The sequence below is a fragment of the Pollicipes pollicipes genome, unplaced genomic scaffold (assembly GCF_011947565.3).
Source record: "Pollicipes pollicipes isolate AB1234 unplaced genomic scaffold, Ppol_2.1 Scaffold_1600;HRSCAF=1878_pilon_pilon_pilon, whole genome shotgun sequence".
In the NCBI taxonomy this organism is placed as follows: Eukaryota; Metazoa; Arthropoda; class Thecostraca; order Pollicipedomorpha; family Pollicipedidae; genus Pollicipes; species Pollicipes pollicipes.
In genome coordinates this window covers 14,977,077-15,000,020 of record NW_023595962.1, presented here as the reverse complement: position 1 = coordinate 15,000,020, position 22,944 = coordinate 14,977,077, and the positions used below count along the sequence as shown (strand labels likewise).

The 22,944-nt window shown below is 51.0% G+C and overlaps 1 pseudogene; it reads right to left on the bottom strand.

The window, feature by feature from the left end:
* LOC119090817 (serine/threonine-protein phosphatase 2B catalytic subunit 2-like) overlaps window positions 1-14,236 on the bottom strand; it is a 42,756-nt pseudogene extending 28,520 nt beyond the window's left edge.
* Window positions 14,237-22,944: the final 8,708 nt, after the last annotated feature.

Here is a 22,944-nt window from a genome sequence, read left to right as displayed (position 1 = left end):
GGAGCGCACCATGGGTCTAAGGTAGCGAGCAATGGGATGCTCTCCGCAAACGCAACTGCACAACGTAACTTATGCAGGGCGGCTGGCATGGTCGCCGTGAGTGATTCTAGCGGTCACGTATATATGTATTATGTACGCCGGTATATATATATATATATATATATATATATATATATATATATATATATGTATATATATACATATATATATACTGGCGTATATTATGTATATCATTATATATATATATATATAATATACATACCTCTAATTTTCAAAATATGTATAATTTCCAATATGCATACTGAAAATCAGTGAAGGCCCTTTTACGTCTACGGCCAATTCTTCCCACGCAATGCCCGGGGCCCATGTTTAAGTTCAGCAACGCTGATGGAGTGTGGGGGAGGGGGGCGGGGGCTCGAGTGTGGGGGAGGGGGGCGGGGGCTCGAGTGTGGGGGAGGGGGGCGGGGGCTCGAGTGTGGGGGAGGGGGGCGGGGGCTCGAGTGTGGGGGAGGGGGGCGGGGGCTCGAGCCACCGCAACAGGCGTACCGGAAGTTCAGCCAGGTTTACCCGGGCTTCAAAGGTCCAAGGTCCGCCACACCGACGCCAGGGGCCAGGTCTGCTGAAAAAACCGAGTCCGGGTCTTCTGCGCCATCTGCCGTGCCTGGGTCTGCTGTGGCGCCTTACACTGCCCATGTCCGCTGGCCACCGTGGCGTTAAGCCACGTGCGTGGCTTGACACCGACAGACGTGGTGGCGCCATCTGTCGAACGCGCGTGGACCGTGCCGCGTGAACTACTGGTTGCATGAATTATCAGATAACGGGTAGACCTGTGCTATTCATGTAACAACACCCTGGTCGTTATCCGTTCATCGATACACACGGGAAGCGGAGGCGCCCGACCCCAAACGGCCGGCAGATATCGCACATTATGGCTTGCGTGAAATGTTCAAAGCGAATCGCTTATGGCATTTATCTGTATAGGGTCCTGATTCAATGATAACTGATGCCGTTGATTGTGCTGAATGCGGAGGTCATTTTGCGTCCATCTGTGCCGGCCTTTGTAACAACACATTCTGGTAGCGTTTCATCACGCTAGCTGATTCATCCCGCCTCTCTCATCGGCTAAGCGTTGAGCCAGACGCCGGACGGCCCCCAGGCACGGCCGCTGCCAGGCCAGGTCAGTCATCCCCCACGCCAGGGGTCAGAGGTCAGACAGCGTCGCCGCCAGCGCCACGACAGATGGCACGGTCGGCAACAGAGCCGCCCTCGAGGTGCGGACAGCTGGCTTTCAGCGGCCCGCTACGGGGTCGCTAAGCTTTGGTCGCTAACGAAGGGTGGAGCTCCGTATCTCTTTGGGGGCACCCGGCCTCCCCCCCCCCCCCCCTCTTTCATGTTTCTACCGAGCTCTTCAACATGTGACCAAAATCAGCGAAAATATGCAAAAACCCACGAAAAGAAAACCGTGCAAAAACCCTGATTTCGGGAGATCTGGCATTCCGCCCCGCACGATCTTCGCTAATGCGGCTGATTGGGACAAATTGCACAACACTCAACAGCTCTGGCGGACATACTCGGGGTTTTGTAAATGTGTTGCATTTAATTAGCGCTTGCCAATAATTACGACCGGCGCGTTGAAACCATCCAGGCATTTCGAGCCTAGATTAGATTTTCGCGTATAAGTCCCAGGCAAATACCGACTCGATTAAACACAAGCTAAACTAAGGTCACGTAAGTTGTTAAGTGCATTTGCGAGGAGCATTATGCATATAGCTAAGAGTCCAATTTGGCTTGTTTGGTGTTTTGCAAGACCCGTCACCGTACCTCGACAAACAAGGCAATTTTGAATTCACTTCTAATATTCACTTCGATAAATGCATGTGGCCGAAATATCCAGACAGCCATCTTTCATTCTCCTGGTTAGTATGTAAGAAATAAGGCTATTAGTAGTCTTAACTAATATAAGATCTTACACAACACAAAGCTGGAAGCAAACAACTAATCGGACCAGTAGCAACCCCCCCCCCCCCCCCCACAGGTGCGTCCCACTGTCCAACAATGGCCACACGCCCAGCCCTATTTGGCATTCTCGGGGCGTCCTTCCTGTGTTGGACAGCGGGACCTAGCCAACCACGGTGATCGGCGCCGGCCATTTCCCCCAGGGCAACCCTCGGCCGCGCGCACGTCCCGCCGAGCCAACCGCAAAGCTCGCGCCACTTCAGCTCAACCACGGAACCCGCCCGCGACCACGCGGGGCTCGAGCCGGCCCGGACCGTGCGGCGCTCTAGGCCGGGTTCGCACCTGGGCGGGAGAGGCGATCGATCGGGCGCCGGCCGGGCCACCCAGGGCACCGCCCGGGGCACGGCCGGGTCACCGGACCGGCACGCGGCCGTCTGCGGCACGGCGCGCATGAAAGGTGTCCGCAGAACAAGCCTTCCGCAGGCCGGGCACCAGAGCTTCGGCCGGAGTTTACTATGCCGGCGTGCTTTTTGGGCTGGTGTTGCGTGACGAGGGTTATGACGTCATCGGCCTCGGGGGTATGTGCGGAAAGTAAACTGTTATCGCCTAATCCAAACTTGCGAGCTTACGGCTCACGCCAGTGCGGGAGAAAAGTAAGATTTTGTGAAACACGCTGCTGACGTCGGGCGTTTGGGCTGGGCACCGCTACCTATTTAGGCACGTCGAGGCTGACATTATATAAGGACGGTAAAATCTTTCAGCGAATTCGGTGCGCATTCTTCCAACCCTTGTGATGAAGTAGTAAATTACCTGGCCTAAGCAAATCCCATCCCTTAATTAGCCACGAAAGTGATGGGCATACTGCATTCGACGGGATTAGTCAGTTGCTACGTTGTTAAATTTATCTTATCAACAGCCTATCTCCGCAGTACTGAACCGTTGATGCTATCCATCTCCGCGGTACTCTGAAATCTGAACAGCAATCCTACGCAGGCCTGAAAAGATTCGTAACACCCGGTCTTATACGGAGCAAGCATCCAAACACTCCTCCAAAACGGAAGCTCAAGTCTCCACCTTTCCCTTGGGCCGGCGCCTGCCTGTCGCGCTGCATCAGTGGCAAAGGAACGCCGCTGGTTGGTCCAAACACTTTTCTGCGTGTGAGGGCACCCCGTAGTCCGGAGATCAGTCGCCACAGCATCGACCCGCGACGCCCAAGTACCCAGGAGAGCCGCAGAACGTCAGAGTGATAACGCTGACAATGTAAACAATGAACAGTTGTGAAACGCGTGACAAAAAACAAAATAATACAAATAATTTACTCAGACATGACGAAAATAGTCACGAAATTTACGTATGGCGCCTGACATGATAACCGGCGTCATGTATTGCCTCGAATGATATGTCGTCGTGGCATTAAACATGGAACCCCCTGTTCGCACACTCCACAACTCAATTCGCGCGCATTGCCATCAATGCTGAAGTTAAGCAATCTAAGCGCCGCAAATCAAATATCATTAAGATTAAGAGGGGCCATGCCTCGCGTTGTCGAACAGAGCAGCACGCAACAGCCGTTGGGGCCCTGCCACGCTGATAAATCATGCAACCAAGACAAAGACAAAATGTCGTTGCAAACACCGTAACTGCCCTGAATCAAATGCGCGAAGTCAGACACTGCCTATGTTCACGCACGAGGTGTGCGTGGCTCTCATATTGCGACAGATTTACTATGTCTGGCTACGCAGCCACACGCATATCACTCGTAATTTGAAAAAGCCGCCGTCTTGCACGCTGCCTCCCCAGGGATGTCACACCGTCCCAGCCTGAGGGCGATACCGCGAGAGTCCGGCGGCCTTTTTAACTGCTGTGCCGTGGCGGCAGGGGGGGGGGGGGGGGGGGCGAGGAGAATGACGCATGCTGGCGACGAAGTCCCGGCGGGTGGTCAAATAGGCGACCAGGCACGTGTGCTGGGGGCGACACCGGGCACACAGCTGGATTGGCGCGGCGCGGGAAGTCGGACACATAGCGGGGCAGACGAGTGTCAATGGCGGCCGCCGCTGCATGCCCGCCTCGTCATCATCGTCATCCAGCGCCGTCACCAAACACAGGGGTGGACTGTGTGGAAGTCGGACACACAGCGGGGCAGACGAGTGTCGATGGCGGCCGCCGCTGCATGCCCGCCTCGTCATCATCGTCATCCAGCGCCGTCACCAAACACAGGGGTGGACTGTGTGGAGGAAGTCGGACACACAGCGGGGCAGACGAGTGTCGATGGCGGCCGCCGCTGCACGCCCGCCTCGTCATCCAACGCCGTCACCAAACACAGGGGTGGACTGTGTGGACCGTGTGGAAGCGGCGCCCGTGCGGGTCAGCAGTGCTCGCAGCCGGACGCGTCCGGAACACACCTACATGCACAAGTGTCCGGGACAGCGCTCAGAACCGGTTGGTACCGCGACGCGAAAGTCAGCCAGTTCGGTCACACCGACGCCCGCAGTCACCGCCCCAGCGACCCCAGTGACCCCAATGACTTCAGTCACCTCAGTGACGTCACCCCAGTGACACACCAGTGCCCCACCCCCCCACCCCCAAGTTTATCAACGAAGGGCATGGCTTACGCATGCACGCATGCATATGTACACATGCATGTGTACGTGTATCTACGCATGAACGCTTCATATGTACACAAGTGCGCGTATGGACGTAAATATATAGGGTGTTTATAAAACTTTTTTATTTCTTTCCAGATCGGGCGTCAGGTACGAATATTTCATCAAGTTGCGGTCACCTTCCGCTTGCATTAATACGGGTGTGATATGTGTGCCTGTGTGGTGTTGATACACAAACGGCAACACTAGCCTCACTGCTACACAGGTAACCGGCACAATCGATAAAACCTGCCCACGGAAGCAAAACAGACGCGCTTCAGCGAGTCATAAGCCGATTGTCGAGACATCCCACAGTTAAATCCCCCCCCCCCTCCCCCCACATGGCAATTGTCACCGCTCAAAGCAACGTCTGACGACAATGTCGCAGCTGAAGAGGAGTGTCCGCCGCTGACAAGCGGAGAGCGTGAGGAAGCGGTCAGATGTCCGGACTCTGTCGCGCCGGGCCAAGTGCGGTTACTGACACGTGTCAGTGCCGACCCAGGCAGCAGCACTAGCACATGTGCCAGCGCGATTTCCTCCGGCAGCCTGTCAGCCGCGGACCACGTGCGGCGGCCGTCCTCGTCGGCCTCGACACACGCCACATCCGTAGACATAACGACGCCACATCCGTGGACATAACGACGCGGCATAAGGACGCCGCAACGACGCCACGGCGGTAACGCCGCATCCGAGGACACAGCGACCGTGGTACGTCTGCATTTTGCAGAGCTACGTCCAAGCAATGAAGCGCTTCCAGAGTGTAATGTTTAAGTAACGAATTGCTCCTAGCCATCTGGTTCTGGAGCGTAAACCGCATCTCTAGGGACATGTACGGAGCGACCTTGTTGTTTGCTGCATTATCTTAAGCAAGAGGCGCTGTGCGGATGTAAAGAACGATTCCTCCTGTATGCTCTGTCGTGTTTGACCGCCTGCTTGGCCAGACCAGTGAATAGGCGTGGAAGCCGCACAACAGATGGCCCGACTCCTGACTGGGCTTCCTCTTCAGAGCCTGAGCGGCGGCCCTTGCTGGCTGCCATTGGCCAACGGCCGCCAACTCAGTGAGCCTCTTCCGCAGCAGCACGTCCGCCTCTCTCGCTGGAGGTCCCAGAGCATATGCCAACCAAAGCTTATCGAGTACATGACGTCATTCCGCCGCGGGGAACCCACACCGATCTCGCAAAGGGAAATCACGCCCGGCTGGGGGGAGGAGGGGAAGGGGGGGGGCACTCTTCGCGGCTTACCGGGCGGGCCTCTCGGCCGGAGTCAGGCGCACGTGCTTGCGACGCGACCGAACCGACGCGTTGCGGTGAGGTCCCCCCCCCCTTCCCCCCCCCCCTCCGACAGCGCCGTCGAATCGATCGGGCCGCGACGGTCTCGGTGCCACCGTCAGCCGGGCTGAGGTACCGGACCCGGCCGGTGCGAGCCGGTGACCGAGCGGCGATCAGAGAGCGGCAATCTCAGAGAGCGGCCATCACAGGCGGCGATCAGGGCGGCGGTCAGAGAGCGGCGATCAGGGTGGCGATCAGAGAATGGCAATCAGAGAGTGGCGGCCAGAGAGCGGCGATCAGAGAGCGGCGATCTCAGAGAGCGGCCATCACAGGGCGGCGATCAGGGCGGCGGTCAGAGTGGCGATCAGAGAACGATGACCAGAGAGCGTCGGTCAGAGAACGGCGATCAGAGAACGATGATCAGAGAGCGGCGGTCAGAGAACGGCAATCAGAGGGCGGTGATCAGAGAGCGGCGGTCAGAGAACGGCAGTCAGACAGCGGCGATCAGAGAGTGGCGATCAGAGAGGGACGGAGAGAAGAGGATGAGGAAGAGGACCGAAGGAGGGAGACAGAATAAAATGGAGGAAAAAGACAGGAGGAGCCAGAGATTACAATACGGGAGCGCACCGGAGGAGGAGGGAGGATCGGAGAAAGGACAAACAGGAGGCAGAGCGCGGAGGAGGGAGAGGTCCGGAGAATGGAACGGAACGGCGAATGGAGACGACAGAACGAAGAAAACTCGGAGGATGGGAGGCGCGGAGGGAGACAGAGACCCAGAGAACACAGACGGCAGATAAAGAGAACAGGAGGGAGAGAGTAGAAGGAGCACGAGCTAGAGGGACCAATGTGAAGCAGGGACACCAATTATCCAGCGGTCAAGCATGCACACAAGCACTTGTTGACCGAAGTCTCCAACCAACGACAATGCCGCGCTTAAACGTTCGCGCGACGAAACGACGTGAAGCAAATAAATGGCCGTCCAACGGGCAATTTTCCTCAGAATGTTGGACCATGTGTGTCATTGGTGCTTTGCGTCGCACTAAGCTGCTGAGGCTATATGGTGTCTCCAACATGTCCCTCGCCCTGACGGGAAGGGCGGGCGCTGCGTAAAATCCACGATTTTAGACCTTCGCGATTAGCTTCGTTTCCAATATCGTCGAGTCGTTATCGTTCTCAAGGGCAGGGGCAGCTCCTGAACAGATCTTGAACTCCGGAACGAAAAATCGTGTTTGCCACTTCATGTCATTGAATGACATAAGAAAATGGACATGCCGGTAGAGAAGACATGACAATGGCTCTTCGTCACGTCAATGCATTCGGGTCACACCAGCCTAGTGTCGCCCTCCCCCGGCGGTGGGTGGGGCGAGGAGCGGATGGGGCGGTGGCAGGGATGAGGGGCGGATGGGGCGGTGGCGGGGGCGAGGGGCGGATGGGGCGGTGGCAGGGGTGAGGGCGGGGCTGGCCGGGCTCCGCGGCCGCGCCGACCACGCGAGCGGCGACACACCGCGCCGGCCCCGTCACTGGCCGGTAGTCGGCCGCCCAGCCGGCGTCTCGTGACCTTGCAATCGGCCCGGCCCCGGGCCAAGACCAACGCCGGCGGCGGAGGCGGAGCCGCACGGCGCGCCCAAAAACGACGTGGGCCGCGGGGAGCGTTCGTGGGCGTTGTTTTATCACTTCGGGTCAGTGGCTTTCGTTGGCTTTGTCGGACGATGCAGGAAATACAGAGCGCAGAAGGCGCGTGCTCTGGTTCTCGCGAGCGGTGAATGGTGCCTGTAGGCAGGCCTCCGTGCCTGGAGTAACCCGAAGTTTCAAGAACACCCATCCCACACACCCTTTTGAAGTCCATAGCATCAAAACCTTCTCCCACCCGGCTTCGGAGCCCAGCGCGAGCCTCAGTACATCGCAATGCTGCGCCGTTGGCGCGTAGCCCTCGCTCACAGGGCACCATCACGTGGCGATGCCAGCGTGACTTCATGCAGCACGGAAGCCACGTGCACGAGCGAAGCTATCTAACGCACGCGTGGAGCGAATACTTAATGCCATGCTCGTGCACAGCGAATATTTAATATCACCCAACCGCGGGGACATGGCGCTTTATTTAATATCACCCCGAATATTTAATATCGTACATGCGCGATGCGTGTCAGTAGTGTCACGCACGCAAGGCGCGAAAGGTTCACGTAATATATCATAGCATACATACCTATACGTAATTTCACAGAGTAGTGATCTCACGCACACAAGGCACAGCTTTTGCTCAGCGTACTGCAGCCATTGTCTGCGTTGACAATAAACAAGGCACTACACGCCCGCCAATCGCATAAGCCTAACGCAGCCCGACCCAGACATGAACTCGCCTAGCGACTGCTGAGCGGACCTCTTCATTTCACCTTTGTGGAAAAGGCAAGATGGCATGCCATTTCCTACAGTCATTTGGCACACGAAATAAGATTTTCAACAAATCTGGTTTGGCTCGCAACTGTTTTGAAAGTGACAAAGATAGAGTTGAGAACTCAAGTAGTTTAAGCGCAGAAGTCTGGCTTTCATTACACATTCAAAGCGCTCAAACCGGTTCGTGAATTCTTTCACAAAATGTGACGGGTGTTAGCGCGATGACTGTGACAATGGCGTAGGCAATGGCACACGTATTTGGGTGGGATAAAACTATAACATGTTTGACAGATTCGGCTATGATAACGACAGAAACGTTCCGTTTCAACTTTCGTTTCAGCACACTTCCGCCGGCACAACTGCAATAAAAGCCTGCGATATTAGGAAGGTTGAACGGTCGACTATTCAGCTCTTCTAGTGCAGAATGAGTCCCTGCCGGTTTTGTTTTCCTGCTCAGTCCCTTCCCAGATCGCTGATATGAAAAATAATGGCGATCGTGACGTCAGAAATTCGCTCCCACCATTCCTTGGCACGGACACGTTAGACGTCCTGAGAAACCACGTGAGACTCAGGAGACCCTGAGAGGCCTCCAGAGACTCAGGAGACATCGAGAGGCCTCCAGAGACTCAGGAGACATCGAGAGGCCGCGTCAGACGCCGGATCCCTTAGAGGCATCAGGAGACGTCTTGAGAGATCTCGTGAGACTCAAGAAACCTTCAAATGCCTCGTAAGACCCATGAGGGTTTAAGAGGTCTCGTGAGACTCAGGTCTTCAGAAACATCATGAGACTCATGTCTCCGAGGCCTCTTGAAACTCAGGTGTTCAGAGGCCTCGTGAAACTCAGGCCGACCGAGGCGAGCTCCCTATGAAACAGCGATGCGAGGATACGTGACGAAATATGGCGCGTGGAAAACGGGGTGGATGCAAAAGCTATTGGCTTTTCTCGTCCGCAGGTCGTATGAGTATATCTTAGGCTGCAGTTACCTGCAGCTAATAATAGATGAGTGTCCGCTCCACATCATTGCAAATCACGCGGATGAGGGAAATATACGGACGCGCATATCGCACTGCATGCTCAATACTACAGGAATGCTAATGAAGAATAACATAATTCGCACACCATTTAAATAAGGGACAGGCTCTCTAAAAAAGTAGTGGAAGTACAATGAGAATGGATATCAAACACACAGTCATCTCCGTTAGTGATACCAGTCTCTTGGAGGGGATGGGGTAGGGGTGCATATCGCTATAGGGGTATGGATATGGCTGGAGATAGGGGCATGGGTCAAGGTCGGGGTATGGGTCGGGGTAGGGATAGAGGCAGAGGTAGGGGTGGGGGTAGGGGTAGGGGTAGGGGTAGGGGTAGGGGTAGGGGTAGGGGTAGGGGTAGGGGTAGGGGTAGGGGTAGGGGTAGGGGTAGGGGTAGGGGTAAGGGAGAGGGAGAGGGAAAGGGAGAGTGAGGAAAGGGGAAGAGATGGAGAGACACAGGGAGAAATAGGGAGAGGGAGGGAGAGAGAGAGGTATAACAAGACACCGAGAAAGGGAAGAAAAGAATAAGGGAGAGGGAAAGAAAGAGTGGAGAAAGAGGAAAAGAGACCAGGAGAGCGGGAGAAAGAAAGATAGGGAGAGAGAAAGAAAGTGAGGGAAACAGAAACAGAAAGAGAAAGAGAAAGCGAGAACGAGAAAGACAAGGAGAAAGAGAGAATGAGAAAGAGGGAGAGGAAGAGGGGAGAGGGGGAGAGGGGAGGGTGAGAGAGAAGGAGAGGGAGAGAGGGAAAAGAGAGGAGAGGGGGGGGGGGCAAATGAGAGAGGGAAAGAGAGAGGGAGAGAGAGGTCGCACTGGAGGGTCCCTTGGGTGCTGCGGAGCGGCGCGCGCCCCGCCGGGGAGGAGCCAGGTGCGGGCCGGGCCAGCGTGGCCACCGGGGGCCGGGCCGGCCGCACGGCCAGCGGCCGCCAGTGACGTCATGAGCGCCGGCGGCTGTCAGTGACGTCTCAGGGCGACCGGGGGATGGTTCAGCCGTACCGGGGGAGCGGGGGATGGTACAGCCGTACCGGGGGAGCGGGGGATGGTTCAGCCGTACCGGGGGAGCGGGGGATGGTTCAGCCGTACCGGGGAGCGGGGGATGGTACAGCTGTACCGGGGGAGCGGGGGATGGTTCAGCCGTACCGGAGGAGCGGGGGATGGTTCAGCCGTACCGGAGGAGCGGGGGACGACAGTGGAATGCTTTGTTATTTAAGATGTCACTAACGTGAAATGAAATTATTGGTTCTGGCCGTCCCCATAACCCGCCAGACAACGGTACCGGCTTGTTTCCAATTTGACATCTAGATGACGATTCATGAATATTTTGCGCTGTTGAAGAACATCGTTGGTCGATGGTCGGTTCTGTAGGATGGCCCAAAACGCAACGATTTCGAGGTGGGATTGCCCCCCAAAAAACATGTTTACTTTTGGGGACCCGAGTTTTATGCTAAGACTTAAGACAATGCAAACAAAATCAAGGAAGGCGCCATAATTCAGGAGGCCTTTCCTTGCGGAAATGTTGTAATTTCAGTATCTGTCAGAAGGCATTCCACAAACTGTCAAGGTATTGCAAGCTGAAATATGAAGAAATTTGATGGAATAACTGAAAGAGAATAGTGGCTTATAACTAACAACCCCTGTGTTCCGCCACAGCATGGGTACGGTTAACATGCGCCCGGGTGGCCGGCTGGATACCCTTCGCTCAGGTGGGGGGGGGGGGGGGTCAATTTGACCCCCCTGAGATATCGGGAACTAAGAGAGCAGGATACACCAAATTTACAGGGTGTGTTGACCTGCACGTGAATTCACTTAGGGCAAAGTTTCAGCTTATTAGGTCGTGATCTTCGGGTTAAATAAGGGCAACAAGGTCAAATTCCAGGTTGGTCTCCAAAGTGCCCCCCGAGCCTAGATAAACGTTTCTAAGCAAAGGTCACATCCTCATTTACGATGAGTGACCTTGTTTGACATTTTGGAGGTCATGGTGACCAAAATAATATAAGACTGCTTTGAGTGTTGCATTTAAATAAGTGACAAAGATTACGCTGGACAGTATGTTCCTAGAAACAAAATGCTGACGTGGGTAATTTTAGGTCAATGACCTATTCTGACCTCTACGCAGTCCATGGAAGATGAAAAATGCGATTCCTGCAATCAATAAATTCGAAATGAGCACTAGAAACTGCCCATCCAGGAGGCCCTAGAGTAATAAAACATATTAGTTTTGACCTTGGTCATACCTTCATACCTGACCTTAGGTCAATGTAATTTGCTCATTCAACTGTTGTGTTGCCTAGGAAAATACCTCAGAGATGTATAGCTTCGTCTAACACTTCGTTGTTGCATCAGAGAGAACGATTCCATGGAAATTGACTTTGCTGAAACCATGGCCTGACTTTGACCTGCCATAGATCAGCGACCTTACAAGGTGAATCTAAATTGATCTTAATTGATCATGTCAGACGATCCGCTATTCAATTGTCTGCAGCTATGCAAAATATAGCGCGGCTGCGTCGCGATCGGTCGGAAACCATTCTCGAAAAATCTTCGGGGGGGGGGCGGCAATTTGACCCCTCCCCACCCGAGCGCGTGTTAAGGACAAGGCAATGAAAATCACATGGACACGCTATTTAAACTCCATACACTCCATAGCACATGTGGTTAGAAATATTGGATGTATGTGCGATCATTCTTAAAATCCCGACGATCATAAAATATCAGATCAAAATCACAATTTTCAAATGATAACTGAGTTCAAATGGGAGATGTGTGTTCAGTGGAAATGACGGCACAGAAAACATGAGCATTCTGGTAGCAGGTATCCAATTTATCCATCACACCAATTAAATTGCAAGGTGGCATTTCATGATCCCCTCTTGGCAACATCACTACACCAAATCTTGGAACTCATATCAAAACTGCACTAGTGAGTCAGGGACAGGGGTGTAATTTCCTCACCAGCTGGGAGGGAGGCTGGGGTTTCCTATCTCCAAACACACTGTCCTGTCCACACATGTCCTGCAGTCCATTAATCCAACATTGCTTTGTGACAGCAAATTGATATGGGATTTGTCTCAAGCTAGTCTGCAAAAATAATCCTTCCACTGTGCCAAACACCAAGCAAAAGAGATGCACTAATCCTGCAAATGTGTGTCAAACACAGTTCAGGTTACTTTGTGCTGCACCTACAACTTATCTTGGAAACATAGTTTGGGTAAGTTCTGCCTATTTCACCTGAATTTACCATTTAAAAATTAAAATTCTGTGGAACACTTTCAATGTATTGAGGTCAGTGGCAATGGTGCACCAAAGTTTGGATACTCAGGTTTATAGTGCACATATTTTGATATTTTTGGCACAGTATCACCACTATGCTGGGCATGTTAGAGCAGCATTATTTTTGCAATGCAGGTGTTTGGCATACAGTTGGACATCATACTTAGCAGTGACTTTTTTCTATTCATCTCTCATTCACATTGCATATACATCATTGTCACCAGCAACCAGAAATTCCCAATCTCCCTGTTCTATGTTTCCCATGCTCATGCACTTGCTCCACAATTTCTAGACACAAAACACCTAGGCTTTTGGTGCACCCTTAAGCCTCAGCCACTGTCATCATCATGGCTATAACATTTCTTACTGAGAAATAGTACATGTTCACAATATTGCATTTCTTATTTGCGCCAGTGCACCATTCTATATGTATGGGAGGTGTTCTGCTTATTTAGAAGACTTTGCTAGCACTCCTTGTCACTTGCTAATTGGTAGTGTGTAGGCTGATAACCATATGGGAGAAGAGTCCTGCATGGTCAGCAATATGGGCTGGCAGCTTGTTGGGTAACCAAGAACAAGCATGTTAAGCCAGTGCATAGCTGGGGCCAGCCTGATTTAACCAAAGAGCAGAATTTCAGTGTACTGCAATGATGGTACCTCACTTCTGCCAACTGACCACTGCTCCTGTGAGGTCATCATGGACAGGGTCAGTGCTTAAGGTAGGAGTGCCAGATTGCCAGAATGAGTATGCACCCTTGGCATACTCATTCCAGAAAACAGGTGTACTGTTGCAGTGGTTATAGGCATACATCAGCCTGTGTGTCATGACTGATATAGAAGTTGAAAGCAAAGTCTGGACTAACAAGCATGTCCAGAAAATTGTATATTGTGTTAGATAACTGCATAACATAGCATCAGTCTATTGAGTATAGTACATGTGTGCCAACTCAGGTCAAGCCAAAATGCACTGAAGTTGCAACTTACTTTTGCTCACATTAATGTTTTGGGAGTGTTGTTGCCTGAAATAACTGTCACAACATCATAATTCCTAGCAATGTCTCTGTGCAATTGGTTGTAACTGTGTCAGATTCTAAGGCACTTTGCATGATGCATGCAAAGTGCATGCATCATGCAAAGTGCTTATCATGCATGGTGGCAGCCATGCATCAGCCTCTGTGCAAAATTTGACAGTGTGCATGTGCTCAGATTGTTGCAATGATGTCATTGCTATGCCTGACATTTTCTGATTAAGGAGTGCTTTGCAGTCTGGCTGATCAGCACAGTCCCAGGCTGAGTTTTCATAAAAAGCACAACAAACCACTGGCAATTACAAAATGGCATAACCTGGTGTATGCAGCACACTCAGGCTTCAGTAAATAAGCACAGCCTTCACGCCATTGTGCAACAAGCCAGGGCTGTGAGGAGGTAAACATCCATCGAGAGCACCTATGCATCAGCAGGGAGGTGTGTTAACCCAATCTGGCGCACTGACTCACTTTTAACGATCCGCTCCGCAGTCGGCAATCTTTGGTTGTTCGAAGTCATAGTCACGCACTTATTCACTCCCAGGGCACAACATCAATTCAAAAGTAAAGCGCCGCACACAAACCACAACGTATCAAAATATCCCACCCGAAGATGGCGAGCACAGGTAAATAACGATCCGTTCCGCACTTTGCAACTTTTGCGCAGGATTTGACGCATGCAGATGGCGCTAGTGTGCAGTATCGAAGGGGACGCTTTCTTGCTATGGCTTCGAGACTCTAGAGATGGGTACAATGCTGTCTGTTACACTTCGTGTGGAAGCGTGTAACTGTGTACATTCATACCAAAAGAAAACCCAACTACCCCTTCAGTATGCAATCTTGGTTGGTCAATTTGTGCCGATAACTTGGGCATAAAGTGCATTGCATAATTTGAAGGATGGGCGCATTATCAGAGCTAGGGAAACATAATTTGATAATCACTCGATTTTTAGATCGTACCCGAACACAGGCTGGCTGACTGATTGCATCATGGGTGTAGTTGACTGTGACTACGTACCAGTGATTGTAAAAAAGTGGCTCCTGCAATGACTTTCTTGATTGAGTTGAGACTTGAATGACTTTGTATGCCCCTTATAACATCAGTGGGTGCCAATGTCTGGCAACATATGCAGAAGATGCAATCCAGGACTGTCTCTTAAATGAACCCCACAAAGATAGCCGCCATTTCTTTTCCACACCACGATACTGTGGAGATCGGATGCTAAGCGCTCTTTTCGGGGACCAGGAGACTGATCAACGCCGGGATTTTGAGAATCGCAGCAAGCCCCGTCCTCATTTCTTGAACACTGCTCAGTTTGTCAGGGACGTAGATTTGCGCAGATCATTAGGGAGGGCCCGTGAAGCAAGGATCTAGCAGAATAGGACCGCCAAAAGATGCTCTTTTAAACGGATTTGGCAACTTTTTTGACAAACAGCATTTTCTGCATAATTTACGAGAAAACGCCGTATTCGAGCAGCATGTAATCACGGGCCATCAACTAGAGCTCGCATAAAGCAAGTTGTATGATATACCTTACTGTTTTCACCAACGTTGTGATATTCCAGCACTGCAAAGCAAACATTGTAAGAAAAATAGATGCTGATGGGTTGACAGAGATGGTGGTAGATTAGGCTAATGGACCTGCTTCCAACCATTTCAGCTGCGTAATCACGTTGGAAATGTGCTCCGATTTCTTCTTCCGTTCGTCGTACGAAGCGAGCGCCTTCGACAGACCAGGGATCTAGTTACTCGATAAAGCTGGTATTCGTTAGTAGAAGCTCATCATTGGATAGACTTAAAGCAGACGCGCGCAGTTTCGCAAAACAAATTGGGAGGGCTGAGCAGAAAAGATCGATGAACTTACCCACTGATAACAGCGGAAAATGTGTTCCTTCCGGATTTTGGCCAATTTTTTCTCAAAGTTGAGATCTGGAGCTTCCAACCGGCGGCGCGGCCGTGAGCAAACTAGGAGGGCGATGGGATTAGAAGCCCGGAACTTCATGAAAATTTAGGATTAGCCTCGACAAATCTGACTGGAAACAAAAACGAAAGGTGGCTATGCCCCTCCTCTTCTAATCCAAACTCAACAGCAAAATTCCCCTGAGACAAACATTACTGGATCAAACAGTTCACAGATAGACGTGTCATTGTACAATTTCTGGGGTGCTGACTCTCTCCCCCCCCCCCCCCCCCCCCCCCCCCAGCAGTGCTGACTTGAGTCCCCTCAATGAGCCTCTGCTCTTCTGAGCCCCCCCCCCCCCGCCCCCTTCAGTACATATGAACAGAACAGGGAGTACAGCGCCAATGCAATGTAGGAAGTGCCTGAACTGCCGGACTACACTAAATACCTAAATGCATCAATTTGAATATCACCGTCACCATATATAAACAGTATGACTATCACGTGAGCTTTAAGGAGAAGTCAATATTTCTTTTTTGAAACTTCTATATCAGCGGTGTGCAACGAAAGTGCGCAAAATCTGCGGAGAAATCAGGTGGCGCCATTGGGGAAGGGAGGCGGGGGGTTGCGTCCCCTCTACCTTCGGATAGCAGGGAACATTCCCACCTCTCTATCCCAACAACGCCCTTACAGTGAAACATGTGTTTTTGGCAAGTGCTTGCCTTCATATGGGCCGATTTTTCACCAGAATGGGGTTGATTACCTTTGCTAGCATTGAATGCTAACGACAGGGCAGAGTGGGATGAGTCGTACCAAATCCAAGTATCAGGGTGATATACTCCAAATCTCTACGATAGTTGGCAGCCTTCAGTTACTCAGTTCATGCCCAGCCAATCCTTTCAGTGTATCTTTCAGTGTGCTTCCAGCCGCTTGCGTGCACGCGTTTTGTAACGAGCGCGACAGGGTCGTGTTTCGCGTATCGTTAAAAACTAGAACAAGCGGTGTAAATTTGTGTTTAACGGCATACGGTAAAACAACATCAATGTGAGCATTATGCTGAATGGCGGGAAGTGCGTGTGTTGAGTACATACTGCAAAACATTTTGTGTCTGCCTCCCAAGGATTTAGGTGCCGGCCAGTGTAGTGGTTAACGCGTCTGCGTTAACCGCCGCGCGGTCTGGGAAACCAGAGGTACGGGGTTCGGTTCCCCGCGGTGCAGCTGTGCATGGGCTATGTGGTATTCATGCATTATATCGTCTAATATGTCATTGACTGACTTACTGCCAGTGAGTAAATGTCATTATTACCATGACTCATTCTCACCCAAAAACAAGTCGATATTTACATTGCTATGTAGGCCCATGATTTTTACCTGGACGACTGAAAGACGTCATAAAGTACAATATTTGTCACATTTGTAACGAGATTTGCCCCACATACGTGTTGTGATTGGTTTGCTGCAGTGGATTGTTTTGGTTGTGAGCCAGCGGACTTTCATGAGAAGACAGTTAGTAAGTTAAACCAGCCAATGATTACGCTGAAGCATGTTTTAAGAGTACTGGTCACAAGCAGTGGTGAATCGATAACATATTTGCTGCTACGAAATACAGTTTTAGCTGTTTCTTTAATTTTGTGCCAAGTGGAACAAGAAGATATGATATGCTACATGCAACTTTTGATGCACGTGTCGTTGTCTTGCACTTGGAGCTACTACGCTTTGTCGCACCGTCGTAATGATTAAGCTTCGCCTACCTTGATATGTGGTGCATTCATCCAAGCCCGATCGAGGGCCGGCCGCCATGCGGAGGCGACCGGCGAATGATAAATTATCTATCCTCCCGTCCGTTTAACTCACCAGCGGTTGGCCGCGGGATAAATCTAGAACACGGTGGAAAATATCGTCTTGAGTAGAGCTCAACGCCTGTCATATTTACAGTTTTTTGTTTAATTTTTATCCGTTTTTTGGTGTTGCAATTCATAGCAGAGATTGTCCCCAGAGAACGTCCTAAACCAGCACGTACTCGAACGTAACCATACGTAGCTAGTACGTACCCAACTCAACGTACTCACTGGCCGGATTTGGCCTGAACTGGTCTAAACGTGCTGCATTGAGTTGTTGAGCTGCGCAATTTCAGTATTATTGTCAGTCAAACACGTTCGTAATATGTTTTTTTAACTTCCAAACCCCGAAAATTTCGTTCAAAAACCTGGCGCTCTCTCAAAATGCGTAATTCTGCGAAAATGGAACGAATAACTTTTTGAGCATCAGATCACTTGATCTGGCCTTGGGCAATGGCTTGACCTGCAATAACGCCTCGGAGCACTAAAATATGGTTATTTGGTCATCTCACTTACTTGATTAGAATCTTTGGAACAAAATTGCTCATTTCAGGGCTGTGGGATGAAGGAGAATGGATACCGATGGGGCAGGACAACACCGCGCCTGGAATGGCCAGCCACCGAACCTTAGCCCACGTAGAGACCCCCTCTGCGGAGTGGGTACTTGGCACCTGGTGGGGTTCCCCCACCAGGGTCTCGTGGCTCGCTCGTTGCTGACGCATGCAGCCTGCCGCGGACAAGAAGGGTGTCGCTGGGGCATGCAGGACAAACACAAAAAGAGGATTAAAATGGTCGGATCCTGAAAATATGTCAAAATTATCCAGGTAAAGGTACCGAAAAAATTATGGCACGCGTACCGTGGTTTTCCAGGTATCTGGAAAAGCTTACTTTGGGAAAATAAATGTCCATCCCAGTGCGGGAGGCTTTAAGCATCCGCCCCCTACTTGCATGGCAAAGAAAGAACATAATGTATCTTTTGATTAAATTTCTTTACTTGATAGCATTTCTAAACTAATCTGAATAAGCCACCATTCATTATTTTCTCCCTGTCTTCAAGCTCCTAGTATTCTTATCCCTGTGTCGCGCAAACAGCTGCAGGTTACGACGCCTCGCACTCATCAGCCCGGCACTTCCAGGACAAATGCAGGGCTTACAATATCGACAGTAGGCCGCAAATGCCCGAAAACTTGCCCTAACGAAGAAAGCTGAGAAAAAAGCTACGAATTGCGGTAGTATAGAGGCAGGTGATATAGCGTACAGAAGAATTTTACATTTCCATGGATTCATTCACAGAAAAACTCACACTAACGGAAACGCACAATTTCTCTCCCATTTCTACTCACGTAATTGTCGTTGATGAGGGTTGCTTGACCTCTACCTCTTTATCAAAATTGATGGCCATCACTACAGTTGGGCCTCTGGCCTGAAATGTAATGTAAATTATATTGCCTCCACCCCCACCTCCCCCCCCACCCAACTGATTTTATAGATGCGGTTCTCCTGGTGTCCCAGACCGACAATTTAATGATTGTAGGCAATGTTGCCATTCCGGATAGCACCGTATCTGGTGCGTGCCCCTCGAGGCGCCGGTCAGGCAGCGGACAGTGCCAGTAGTTTTCCGTTGCGCTTTCCGCTCCAAATCAGTTATGTCTCATCAAAAATTAAGACCTTGTAACAATTGCGCAAATACTATTTTGCGCCTGATGCATCCTTAAAACACAATAACTAATTAACTAAGGTCTCATTCGTAATCACTGGCTTTGTCTGGCCGGCGTTTCTGTAACCTTGTCCTGTCGGAGCTGAAAGCATTAGATGTAGTCTTGAGAAATTGTAACAGGCTATTGATTGTACAACTGACGACATGTTTTTTGTGCAGAACATAGTCCACCACAGCACCTTCTCAGTGTTTTTGGGTAATAAACGAATATGAATACATGAAGAACAGCGGTATTGTACTATCCATGCTCAGGAAATGCACTTTCTGCCCAAACATAGGAGTGAGTGCGTCCGCAAAGCCACCCCCAAAAGCCATACCTTGTATCTTCGATTTTGCGGACTTCCACTCAGAAGCAGGACGAATCCAAGCTTGGCGTGCGATTGGCCGGCGTAGCCGTGAAATAACACAAACATCTTTTGAAATCACCTGTGGTGAAGATGGGGTACCGTCGCCGGAGGTGTGAATTTTCGCCTTAGTGTTTCGTCCTTCTTCCGTCAGTTGTCAGTATTGTTTTCTAAGGTCTGTGCAGATGAACTCCAGTTTCAAGCATGCTATTCAGTCGCCGGCAATCAAACTCAATTAATTCGACTGGGTTCCGGTTTTTAGTTTTTAGCATGTGCATGGTTGTAGGGGTAAGCCTACCGATATTTCTGCCAACTTCTACATCATTGTCCTTCTTAAAGTTTAAACAAGGTTTTTTACTACACAGGCAAGTCTATATGAGCAGCCAGGAGATGTGGTGTGTGGAGGTCAAGGCTGTTTCATGTGTCACGCTTGAGGTTATTGAGACTAGATATAACAATAAATACATGATATTTTGAGTTTGCATTGTCCAGAAGAAACTGTGGGTGCTAGCAAGGAGCCTTTCAACAATCCTGGTATTTGTATTATGATGGAAAAGATGCTTGCTATTAAGTAATGGTTTTGAATGCCTGTTTGGTGCTCGCTTCCTGCTGGACCTGTGCCATTAGCAAGGCTTGTCAGTATTGTTGGGTTAGAGAGAACATATGTTTGAAAGAATGATAAATATTTGGGTGGTGTGCAAACATTTACTCACATTCTGTGCTATTGAGTAAATGTGTTGGGTTACAGAGGGCTGTCATGTGCTGCTGGTACTTTACAATATGCAGATTTAGGTGATGATATTCCTGCTAGCTAGATTAATTGGAAGTTTTAATATTACTTATGTAATGGATCTTTCTCTATAAAAGTGACCTCATTTTGAGTTATCCAATGTTTTAGTTGAGAAGTGTCTGACTGCCCAGCATGATAAAAACAAATGGTTGTCAGGAATTTTTGTAGCTGAGGGCAAAATGATGCAGCATCTCCCCAAGTTACCTTGTACCTGCCTGCCTGGATTTTAATCTTTATGCCAAAATCATGCTAGAATATTCTGGCCTTGGTATAGGTTCCATGGAAGGAAGCACCAACTGGTGGCACTTTCACCTGGTATTGTGTTCCCTGCTATGGTCATATTCCTGAAAACAAGGTGCAACTGATACTGGTGCATCAACTGGTTGTTTTTTTATTCATGTTGAAAGGCAACTGGAATGGTGTCATTTTCATACTATCAGGCAATGAAAATTTTAGAGGAGCTGTCATGTGCCCGATCATCATAACGTGTTTTAATGTCACAGATGTTCTTCTCTTTCAGGCTATTTCTCACCTACATTATGGAGTTGTGCTTATGTAACTCAGTCCCATTGATTTTGTCGGAGCCCACCTGAAGATGTCATTCTCTCGACGAAAGTAAGACACAATGCAGGCAGAGATGACTGCTCATGAGCTGTTCATCCTTGAAGGTGTTACACACCCCAGAACTGGATACCAACCATGATGTATCCACCACCCAACAAACTAATGCCCCTTTATCTGGGTGCTCTGTCACTTTCATTTAGAGCTGTCACCACTGTTGGTGAAGGTTGTCAACAACTCGACTGTCCCAATGTACATACACTATGTGATAGCACCTTTGGGTGGCATGGGAGGCTCGTGTAAGGACTGAGATAAACCAAGGTGACATGCGAGCATTGCCAGTAGGGCAAAGCCATTCCCACACCCAGTGAGGTCATCAGTCTCATCTTCAGGCACTTCCTTGGTCGGCCTTCATCACAGGAATTGGCACCATTGAGCAATGTGCTGACCATTGTGTTGCGGCTCTTGCAGTGTGGAGAAATTGGGCTTCTCAAGGCCTCCTCCGGACGCGGAGAACGACGACTCTGGACTCGGCTTTCTTCGCGATGACATCGGGTATGGGCCAGTATAAGCCAGTATGGGCCAGTATGGGCCAGTATGGGCCATTGGTCTCACCTCTGACAAGCTGGTCTGAACTGGCCGCCAGCAGCCTCAGATGGTGCATGTATGCCTGCTGTTTACTGCCACCTTGCAACCGTAACGAGGGTACAATAACGCTGTAACTGTAACCAGTGCTGTTCTAAGACATCAGCAGCTGACAACACGTTCACTAGCAAACTTGTCCTGCTGCTGGGCGTGTTTGCTTGCCTGGACCTGGAGTCCCCTGGGCTCACTCGGCGACCTCGGCTTCTCCGTGGTATCCACTATAACGTCGTTGAGCTCAGTGACCGCGGGCGAACGAGTTCAATTTGAGTATTATGGGCTTGAATCCAGAGCGTTTGTGTGATCTTTTTTATTGGCTGGCCCGATGGCGACCTAGAAACGACGCGAATGGAAGTGGCTATGTTGTGTCCTGGCAATGCGTTCCACGTTAGCACAGGTGATTCGCAAAGTCACCCTGCCGATTATCAGCAGTCCAGCCAGCTGATATTCCCCGCGGGCTGCCGCTATGGCGGACGCTGGTAGATCTGTTGCCATCACAGTGACATTGCTATCACAGTTACTGATAAGCTAAGTTTTCTTCTGTTCGCCAAGTGCTCCATGCGCCTGCCGCGGTCGCGCGCCCCCTCCGTGCGGCACGCGCTTCCCAGCTGTGTGCGGCCGCGGCCGCCGAGGGGCGGCACAGAGCGTGTCTCGGAGCGGGCGGTGATGGTTGTCTGGCTGCGGCGGCAGGTCAGCCACCACGGACGGCGACCTGCCGGGGGAGGAGCCCGGCCGCACCCAGTCCGTCATGTCCTGCTCTCGTGGGGCGACGACGTGAGTCCGCCGGCGCCTGGGCCGCCGCACGCTGATCGACGTGGTGTGACCTGACCTCATCTGACCGTACCTGACCTTACCTTACCTGACCTCACCTGACCTCACCTTACCTGACCTCACCTGACCTGACCTCACCTTCCTGACCTCACCTGACCTGACCTCACCTTACCTGACCTGACCTTACCTGACCTCACCTTACCTGACCTGACTGGCATGGTTTGACCTGAACTGACCTTACATGACTGAAATGGTCTGACCTGACCTGACTGAGAGTGAAGGTTTTTTGTTGTCCTCCTTTTGAGGCGTTTCTTCCGGCTTAATCTGAACGTTTTGAATGGATGGTTTTTGAGGTCAGAGTTCACACTAAGAAGTGCTTGTTGCATCACCCTGGCTTCTGCCCCCGATTGTGATTACAAGCGCGCGATTACGGCTCAACGACAGAATTTGGCGACGAAAGCTTAGCGCAACCGTGATCCTCGACACAATTCCTCCTGCCCTCTGACGTCACCTGACCTTAAGTGCGACTGCTGCTACCACCGGCCGCCACAGGCCACCGACCGCCGTCCATACATGTGTAGGCAACCGAGCGTCTAAAGCGACTCGAACCCACTCCGTCGCGGGTCGTTGGACCGAAGGGCGACTATTTAACCAACCGAGCTATGGTGGCCGACATTGAACATACATGGTTGAAGACCATGAGCGCGGCCTTGTCATCGCCGCGGCAGTGTCATGGTGCCGTGTGCTGTTGAGCCCCCCTGATCGCCCGTGGCCGATGTGGGAGTCCGGCTTGTTGCGACG